Genomic DNA, 9,265 nt, shown 5'->3' on the forward strand with positions numbered 1-9,265 from the left:
TGCCCCGAAGTACAAAAATACCGGTTGGTACAAAGCAGGTTAGGAAGCTTGACATGACAGAAGTTCGAGTCGAACCAGACTAGCAGATAGTGGGGCGATTGGTAGTTCGGGCAGTGGAAGGGCTTGGAAAGCAGCTGTAAGGGATTGAAAGCACATAGTCCCTCGATTCAGGGATCGATAGTGTCTTCCTTGATCGGTAGGTGGGCATGAATGGAGCTTCCAGGAGTTAGTGCATTTGGGTTCCTGGGCAACTGCATCTAGTAGAGCTGACTGACGACCAAAGCAATCTCCTTTCTAGTCTAGTCTAGGCTTCTAGCCTTGGAAATGAGTCCTTAAACTCCCCTAGCTGCATTAGCGATCTTAGAACTTTCCCTCTTTTTTCGGACGAGTCAAGCAAGTCCAGGAAGAGTGAATCGTCGAATAGGGGGAAGTAATATCACGTCAAAAGCCTTTTGGGTCGGAAGAGCAAGCTTCTTCTTTTCGATCTGGTAGGAGGGGAAGGAGGACAGAGCTTTCGATTAAGCATTTGTGTGGGTCTAGCTTTGCTTTCTAAGGGCTTCTTTTCTTAGCTTCACCGGCTGGAAAGATAATTCATGTGCATCAACAAAGGTCTAACAATTCCATTGTAGGCACATCTTTCTCTTAGTGAAAGTCACGTTCACACAGCCCTATGCCCCCCTTGTGGTATTCATCTGGATTTCTCTGTCCCAAGCCGGTCTGTTCACAAATCTCGGATGTTACTTTTTTGCACAAATCCGACCTTTTTGGGGTTGAAGGCGTAAGTGCAGCTATTAAATAAAATCCACATCTGCTATTGACTCGTCTCGCTTGAGGTTTGTCGAAGATAAGTATCAAGTCCTCTATGGCTGAACTAGACTAGATTTCGAGGATGAGTAGTGGATAAAAAGTCATCCCGAGGTATACTCACAAATTCTTTCACGAGCTGGACTCGAACCAGCATATATGGGAGCAAAAGACAGGCCCAAAAAACAACTTTTCATTTTGATCGTGACAAAAAAAAGAAAGAAGAGAGGGAACTTGGAGTTGGCGCCCATATAACGAATTGCTTGCTTACCAAGCCATCCTGGCTTTCACTCCTCCAGTTAGATTATTCTGCTTTGTCTCACCCAGGCGGCCTACCCGCTTTCCTTTCGTTCAGCTGCCCTCGTGATTTGATCATCATTAGGTGGTGAGAAATCACGCCTTATGATGAAGGGAGAGAATTATGACCGATCAAGACAGCAGTCTTCCCCCTAATAGAGGGTGCTATGGAAGAAATTAGGCACTAAACTGAGGTTTAGTAGTGCTTATCACTCAGGACGGCCAGACTCCAGTCGTCATTTTATTGGAAGACTTGCTGAAGAGCTTAGTGCAAGGGAGATCGAGCAAGGGGGATAAGTTCTTCCAACTGCTGAGTTTGCCTATAAAAACGATGTGAATCGGCCTATGTTAAGTAAGGGGGAAGTAAGCATTCGAAGTGGTGTATGGTAAGAGGACTAACAATAAGGGGGAAGCGCAGCGATCAAAGCTTTGGTTTAGGGTTTACTTGGTTTAAACGAAAGAAAAGATCTTTCTAGCGATCCAGTTCCTAGAGGGTTCCAAACCTGGCCTTCCAATATGAGAGCGAGAAAAGCAAGCCTGAATCCATCCAATGAAGGAAGTGACGCTTGCTACAATCAATATCCGAACAAGACCTTGACTTTGAATCTAGATGATGGGTGGGACCCCCTCTCCCGCGCGATTTGATCTTTCTCCCATTTTTCGAGTCAAGCTATCACCCCAATTGGAATAGATATACACAACCCCTCTACCCCCCTACTCTAGTCAGCTTTCTATCTCTTTCTCCAACCTTCGATGATCCTCCTGCAGGCAAATCATCGAAGTCAAGAAGAAGTGATGGGCCTGATCTTCCTATATCGATATCTGATCCCTAAGCTGATCTGCAAAGTCTGGATTTCTTCCTAAAGCTAAAGCAAGGGTAAGGCCCCGGTCGGTTCTCCCTTTCTTTCCTGGTTATCTGTTCTCTAGTTGTATAATCATACTATTCTGCCATACTATTTTCATAATTCATTCCACGTGGAAAATCATCTAGCTAGGGAACTCTTCATCAGACGATTTCTCATATAATTATTTTCATGAATTCGACATAGAAGAAGTTCGCCTTGCCTCCCTTTATTAAGTACTGGGCTAAGGGCGGACCCCTAACCTAAGAGTTCTGGTTATGACCAGCCGAAAACAGGCCCTCTAGATGCCTTATAATCGTCCTTTTAGCCTATTCTCGCTTATGCATACTTTATGGTTGATAGGCTTACAGATGCTTGACGCCCCAGAAGCCTTGCCAAGCCACTACATACTGGCTTAGTAAAGTAGAAATCATTAGTTGTCAACTGTTCATAGTCAGCAGTGGAAGAGGGTGTAGCTTTGATTGCTCAAGTTTCCCTCTCATGGTTGAATGTGAAAAAGAATTGCTTTTGTTTAGCAACAGTCCTATAAGGATGATGCTTCTCCTGTGCCTTATCAATAATTAATAAGGAAGAACGGGCTAAAGGTAAATACTTTTTGCTCACCCGGTGAAACGCATAGTAGGTAAAAAGGCTATTGGTTGCTTTACTTACTTACCTCGGGTAGGTTGAAAAAGCTGCCAAGAAGAAAAGTTTTCTTTTCTCTTGCGACCTTCCATGCCAAGGAGGGTTGAAGGGATCGATCCCAATAGCCTTTCATGAGGGGAAAGACCCATTCTTTATAGCTGTTATGAAAGCTCCCAAAGAGAAAGAGGTCTTTGTTGCTTGACTGCGTGAACCAAGTCCAGGTCTTGCATTTGGCATTCCCGCTGTTGACGTCCCATCGAGTTAGCTAGTTAAGGGTGAAAGGGATTTAGGAATGAATAACAGGCAAGGTCCTTGCTAGGAATTCCGGGTAACTTTCTGTATTCCTTAAGGTTACAGGTGAAGCTGACTTCCTGCGGTAGCCCCTTGGACCTTAGCCTCTTAAGGGTTGGGTTCTAGTGGCGGGCTCTTGGGTCGTCCGTACCCATATCTAGTAAAAGTGGTGGCCTGGTTGTCCCCACACCCCCTTATCATACGTGTCTGTGGGAGCAGTTTGTGCTAGCATTTTAGCGCTCGCCTTATGGTTCTCAGTCCTCTTTCACCGAGATGCCCTTTAAAAAGATTTTTTCCCGCATCGGAACAAGACCCACTATACTAGATTTAGCCAATTCGGGTGAGGATGGGGATTCCCCAATAGATTATACAGATTCGGATTTGGATGCCCCTACGCATAAACATATGGATAGGGATGTCGATTCAGATGCTGCTAGAAAGGCTCGTTTGAGTGATTCATAAACCCTCATCGGGATAAACAAGCAAAGGTTTCATCCTCTACTTATGGGAATGCTGCTTCAGGATAAACTAGATATGTTGCGAGAGAAACTGGATATTTTCCTATGGCTTGGACCCTTTCACTCGAGAACTCAAAGGGGGGAAAGAATTCTTCAACATAGTCACAAGAAGGTGGTCTACGACCATTAGATCCCTAGAAAGAGGAGCAACTAAGAAGAGAGGGGTATAAAAGAATGAAAGGAATTTCTTCGATCTGGCTCTTGTTCCCTGTAGGTTTCTAGCACGCTAGGCTAGCTAAGAAAGGTATTCTATCTTTCTCTTTTTGTTGTTCGGCTCGATAGAATTGTTTAGAATCCTATCCTAGCTTCCTCTTTCCATAGATATGCAGACTATAAAACGTCGATCAGAGAGCAGGGTTGTTCTAAGATATAGAAGTAGTTAAGGGCTTGACTAAGTAGTAGAGATGGGATTGAGGGGCACAGGAGTAAGGTTTACGAAAAGAAGGCTCTGGGTTGTACTCTAGAGGTAATGCTATACTCCATTCTTCCTCCCGTCTTCCTTTCTATTCTCACTCTCATCCGACTAATGAATGCAATTGGAGTAGAATCACTTTCCCTTACTAGGTTTAGGAATCCGTAATTCTTCAAGAAGGCGAGATTAACCCGGATCAAAAGAAAGCTTCTTATCGAGAGATAGATTACAGGAGAAAGCCCTATATCAGATGGATTTCACTGCCCTTAGAGAAGAAGAGAAGAAAAGCCCTAGAGTAAGGGAAGGAAAGCCTCACAATAAGAGAGACTTTCTATCTTACCTAGGCTATTCGATAGCAGACATATTGTATTAGTTAGTAATGCCTAAGGTAACCCATTCAAAAAGTAAGGGTGCCCCATACCTACTCCCTCAGTAAAGAAGAAGACATCTATCTAATACCATTCTTATCTTTCTTATCTTGATCTAACGGCTTGGGAAGACCCATAAAGAAATAAAGAGAGAACTCAAAGAGTAACTACAACCTAAGAGCGGATAATAGCAGCGGATATATCGCTTTCTATTTCCGCTCTATCTGCCAAGGGAAAATCCCGATAAAGGGAACCCCGACCCCGAGAAGACCGACTCATGTGCGACTAATTTAATAGGACCGGTTATGAACCCAAGAGCGGATAAGAGTACTCATAATCAAGGACTAGAATCTCTCACAGCGTCAAGGCAAAGAATAACTCCTATTGGAAGAAGAGCATTTACGATCAGAGCTAAAAGAGTGGGAGGGAATGAAATAGCAATAGCCGCTACTTCTTTCTGCGACTATCTTCTCCTATTGATTAAGACCTTCAAAGGAATTTTTTCTATTTCTTCTTTATAAAGGCAAGGCTAAGCCTTCCGCCCTTCATTGCAGGGTAAAAGAGGAGAAGGTTCCCAAGGGGTGGCTAGTTCGAGGAAGAGAGACAGATACAGATAAGGTCCTTTTTTCTGAGAGACTCGCTCTTGACTTTAATCATACCCACTAGTAAGCGCAGTGGATGCTCCTTCATATAGGGTACATAGATGCAAGTAAAACAATGACTCTGACTAAGTAAAAGATGAGGTTTTTTATCTCATCTATTTTCCATACCACAACTCTAGACTTGTGCCACTATTCAAACTATGTTTCAATCATATCACCCTTGTGGGTTGTTCGCAATTCACATTAAAGACTCTTTCCAAAGGTTGAGTACCTTGGCTCAGGTAAGTGGTGCTGGATTCTGTGTCCTTGGCAGGCTCGACCATCGGAGATCCGTTCATTACGAATGTTTTTTCTCGATGTGGACCAAGCTTCGACTTCTTTTTTAGCTTTGGCTCGGAAGAGGTCGGCCTTTGAGCCCGTATTGGAAGGGGATCTTGTTTTTTTTATTATAAAATAAAAAATAGGAGTTACATTGTATTCCCGAGGAGATGTTTGATCTCCCTAGTCTAGGGACTTCTTGTAAGGGCCCCTTATTTATGGAATGGGTAATGTGTTAAAGGATAGCTTAGGTACTGCAGTTGGTTTGGAATTAGACTACCTTAATATCAGACATCAAAGACAACACAGAATCCAAGTCCAAGACTTGAGTGATAATGCTAGAGAACGTATCCTTCTTGGCAAGGCAAATAACCTTTTGCCAAGGTTCCGAAGGAAAGATAGATCTGAACTAACACAATCACTATAATTATCCATCTTGTATGTAAATAAGTTTTTTGATGAAAAGAGGGGATTATGATACCCTAGGAGCGTGTCAGAAAGATGGGTACACGAAGTGAGTAATGGTTAAATTCTCCGCCACAAGCCCTCTGAAGCGAGGATGCACACTGCTTTAAATAGAAAGCGCAATGCAACATCCACGAACGTTGGGCCATCCTCATTACCGTAAGAGCAAATAGGTAAGCTCCAATACATAACTCCTTAGTACGTCAACGGCTATCAAGATCGCTTTGTTAAGCAGTGACCTTAATAACTGAGAGTCTTCTAAACTCTCTGCCACAAACTAAAGAATTGAATTACCTTGCACCGGTATCATTTCGCTTGAGCCAGGAACTCCTGTTTACCTTGAGACAGGTATTCCTTCTTATAGATATCACCGAAAAAGCAGAAAACTAAGAAGACTTTGTCTCGCCCATGCCCAGGAAACAAAAGATCAGATTAGCAACGACTTTCGAGTAGAGGATTTTTTGCTTTTCATTATTCCCTCGGAGTTGAGTTATAGTTAGTAGATGGGATCTAATTCATTAGAGGAAGGGATGGTAATTAACCGATAGAACCTCTTATATTCTTTCAAATCGCATCTCTCAAGTGAGAAGAAAAGGCCCCCCACGGAGCGGTGGGAAAGCAAGGGCGTAGCAGGAAGAAGAAGTATGAAAGCAGCAAATCTTTCCTCCTCTGATGAGGCTTAGTTCAGCTAGCCTTAGACAGACCACATCTCATTAGAAAGGCAGGTATTTTCTTTTTTATTTAGGATCTTTATTATTTACCTTTAAGGCATCCTATTCCCCGTTTTGACTAGCATGTGGGCTCGGGGGTAAATTTTAGGAATCTTGCAATTTGGGTTGGGTAATCACTTTAATAATGGAAATATGAACTTTTGAGCATAGATTGTGCTAAGTGATTTCTGAAAGCTCCCAATAGGCCACGTAGAAGCTTAAGCTTATATTATAATAAAGTAAGTAGGAAGGAGCGAAAACTACTCGACTAGACGGGAGAGGCGACCAAAGGAAGTTGGTTCACCTTCTCTCCTCCGTTACAACATAGGTCGTTCCAATCCCGGATGAAAATATTCCTAAACTGAAGTCAAGGAGGAAAGTTCCATCGTGTCCTTCAAAGATCGATCGGATAATTGCGTATATAAGGTTTTACCTAACTAGCCCTAAAGGTAACTTAAAATCCTCAAGCTCTTTTAGATACATTTTTTCAGGATTTTTGCTTTCATTAGAGTGGTATTAGAGCTCTATTCTGAAGATTACATATAGAATAGTTCCTCTTACGATTAGTCGTAATTATTTATTTAATAGTTAGATTGGAATTTACCCTGATGAAATCCCTTGTGGGCTTACGAAAAGAAAGATATCCTTAAAGAAAGCATTACACATGAAGAAGAGTAGGCTTGCTTCTTTCAAGGCCACTTTACTAAATTCCTGACAGCAAACGAGCGGAATACTTGACCTAGGAAATACCCCGAGAAAGAGGGATCTCCGAGATCCACGGGAGATATGTCTTTTGTAGGTGATGAAAAGGTGTAGTTAATTCACTATAAATAGACTGAACACCGTAGTAGGAGCTACATCTCTCAAAGATCGACTCGAAGGTAGCCATACTTATCTTACGATATAAGTGGACTACCCGCGATATCAAAAACCATGAAAGATAAAGCAGAACCGATCAGCCTTTGCATCACGACGTCGAATCATCTTTCAATGAAATGACGGTATGATGCAAGGAAGCTCTTCCGCATTAATGATACAGCGGGTGATAACTCGGAGTTGAAGTGAGTGCTTCAAGTGGATAAGCTTCGGTGCTCTCAACCTGGTTTGGATCGTTTGACTATGGCTCCACGTTCTTTACAATCATAAGCTCGATCACGAGGGTCCAAATCAGGGTCTCCATCTCGCCTTATTTATTAACTAAGTTCGGGAAAATCAAAATTTGCATAAGTTATAGGTATAGCTCAGGAGATGAGATTGGATCCGCATCATCTGGAACTAAAGAAGCTTCGGGGTTTTGATTTTCATTCTATTCTGCATATGGAATTAGAACCGGGCAATCCCATGATCGTGATTTGATTTTGAATTGAAGAGTCTCCACCTAATGATTAAGGTGCATTAGGACACCAAGAGGGTTTGATTTTGAGTAACCAGAGATTGAGTAAGGGCTTGAAATTATTCCAAGGGGAAGGTGTTAGGCACCCCTCAGAATCCACTAGTGTGGTTCCTGGCTAGACTATTGTTGTGAACTTAGGTGCAAGTAACATGTAGGCAAATAAAACTTCAAATAAGAGGGGATTTTCACATAATGGTTACAAACAAAATTGGAAAGAATTAAAAGGAAGCTGATTTTCTTAAAAGAAATAGTTTGAAATCTTTAGAAGAAACAAAGAAACGAAGGGAAATGGGGGTCCTAGGTTTATTAATAATATGGATCACCCCACACAATGCTCAGTAATCACTCCTCAATGAGGGGCTACATGTGACATTATTGTGTGGTCATCATATCCATATCTACCCTTCCCTCCCCGTTAAGGTATTAAAGCGTGAAATGATCTCGATTACTTATTGTATGCTATTACCCATCCCAATCCTATCAGTCCGGAGGCATTTATTACTACTAATCCTACGAGGGAGGGATATTAGGCTTATTTATAGTTTCAAAGGCAAACTTCTAAGGCGACATACAAAAACATGTATAGCAAGTTGGGGAAAGCACATAACAAGTAAAAGGCTCAGATATACCTCCTTGAGCAAAGAAAGCACATAATTGGCATGACTTTCACATACTATTTATGGTCTGATAAAGAACTTAAAGCTTGAGGCAGACTGATTGATTACATAATTCAGATAAGAAGCCCGAGTTAAGCCTGCCTGCTGGTTGTAGTTAATAGCACAGATTCATTTTACAGCTATTACCCTAAGGCTTGCCTAAGTGTTAGGACAAAGGTCTTATAGGCATGATTCAAAAGACAATAAAACTTGAAATGAATTATTTGAAACCCTATATGTATACTCGTTAAACTGGCTAAGTGAGAGACTCAGATTATTAAAAGAAAGGCAAAATTTAAACAAATTGATTATAAGCTCTGCAACTAACAGTATCTATTGTTACTGATTTTATATCTAACATTAAGTGAGGCGAATCAGATTCAATTAGAAACTCTTATAGGCATGCTTTCTAGGCGTTACTGATTTTAAAACCTTGTAGACGTAGTATAAAAATGCAAAAGACTTGTCTTAAACCTATGAACATGATATCTAGATGTTGAAGTCTGTTTAAGACATGATACCTAAGTGAAGTTGAATGTTTAAGTCCTATGAGCATGGTATCTAGGTGCATAAATTTGTTTATGACCTATGAACATGATTTCTATATGAGAAAATGGATATACAGTATTCAGAAAGACCTATAGGCATATTTTCTATATGCATATGCAGAATTCAAATTGACTTATAGGTATGATTTCTAGACGAGAGTAGCAAACCTATGATTATGATTTCTATATGAAAATGGACATTCAAAATTCCCTATAGACACGCTTTATGCATTTGAATGTGCAGAATTCAAAAACCTATAGACGTGGTATCTATGCAGAATTCAGAATTCCTATAGACGTGGTATCTATGTGAGAATGCATAATTCAAAATTCATATAGGCATGGTATCTACCTTTTTTGCATACATAATTACCCACCTTTTTCACTAATCAGCCC

Source organism: Nicotiana tabacum, chromosome 6 (genome assembly GCF_000715075.1).
Source record: "Nicotiana tabacum cultivar K326 chromosome 6, ASM71507v2, whole genome shotgun sequence".
Taxonomy (NCBI): domain Eukaryota; kingdom Viridiplantae; phylum Streptophyta; class Magnoliopsida; order Solanales; family Solanaceae; genus Nicotiana; species Nicotiana tabacum.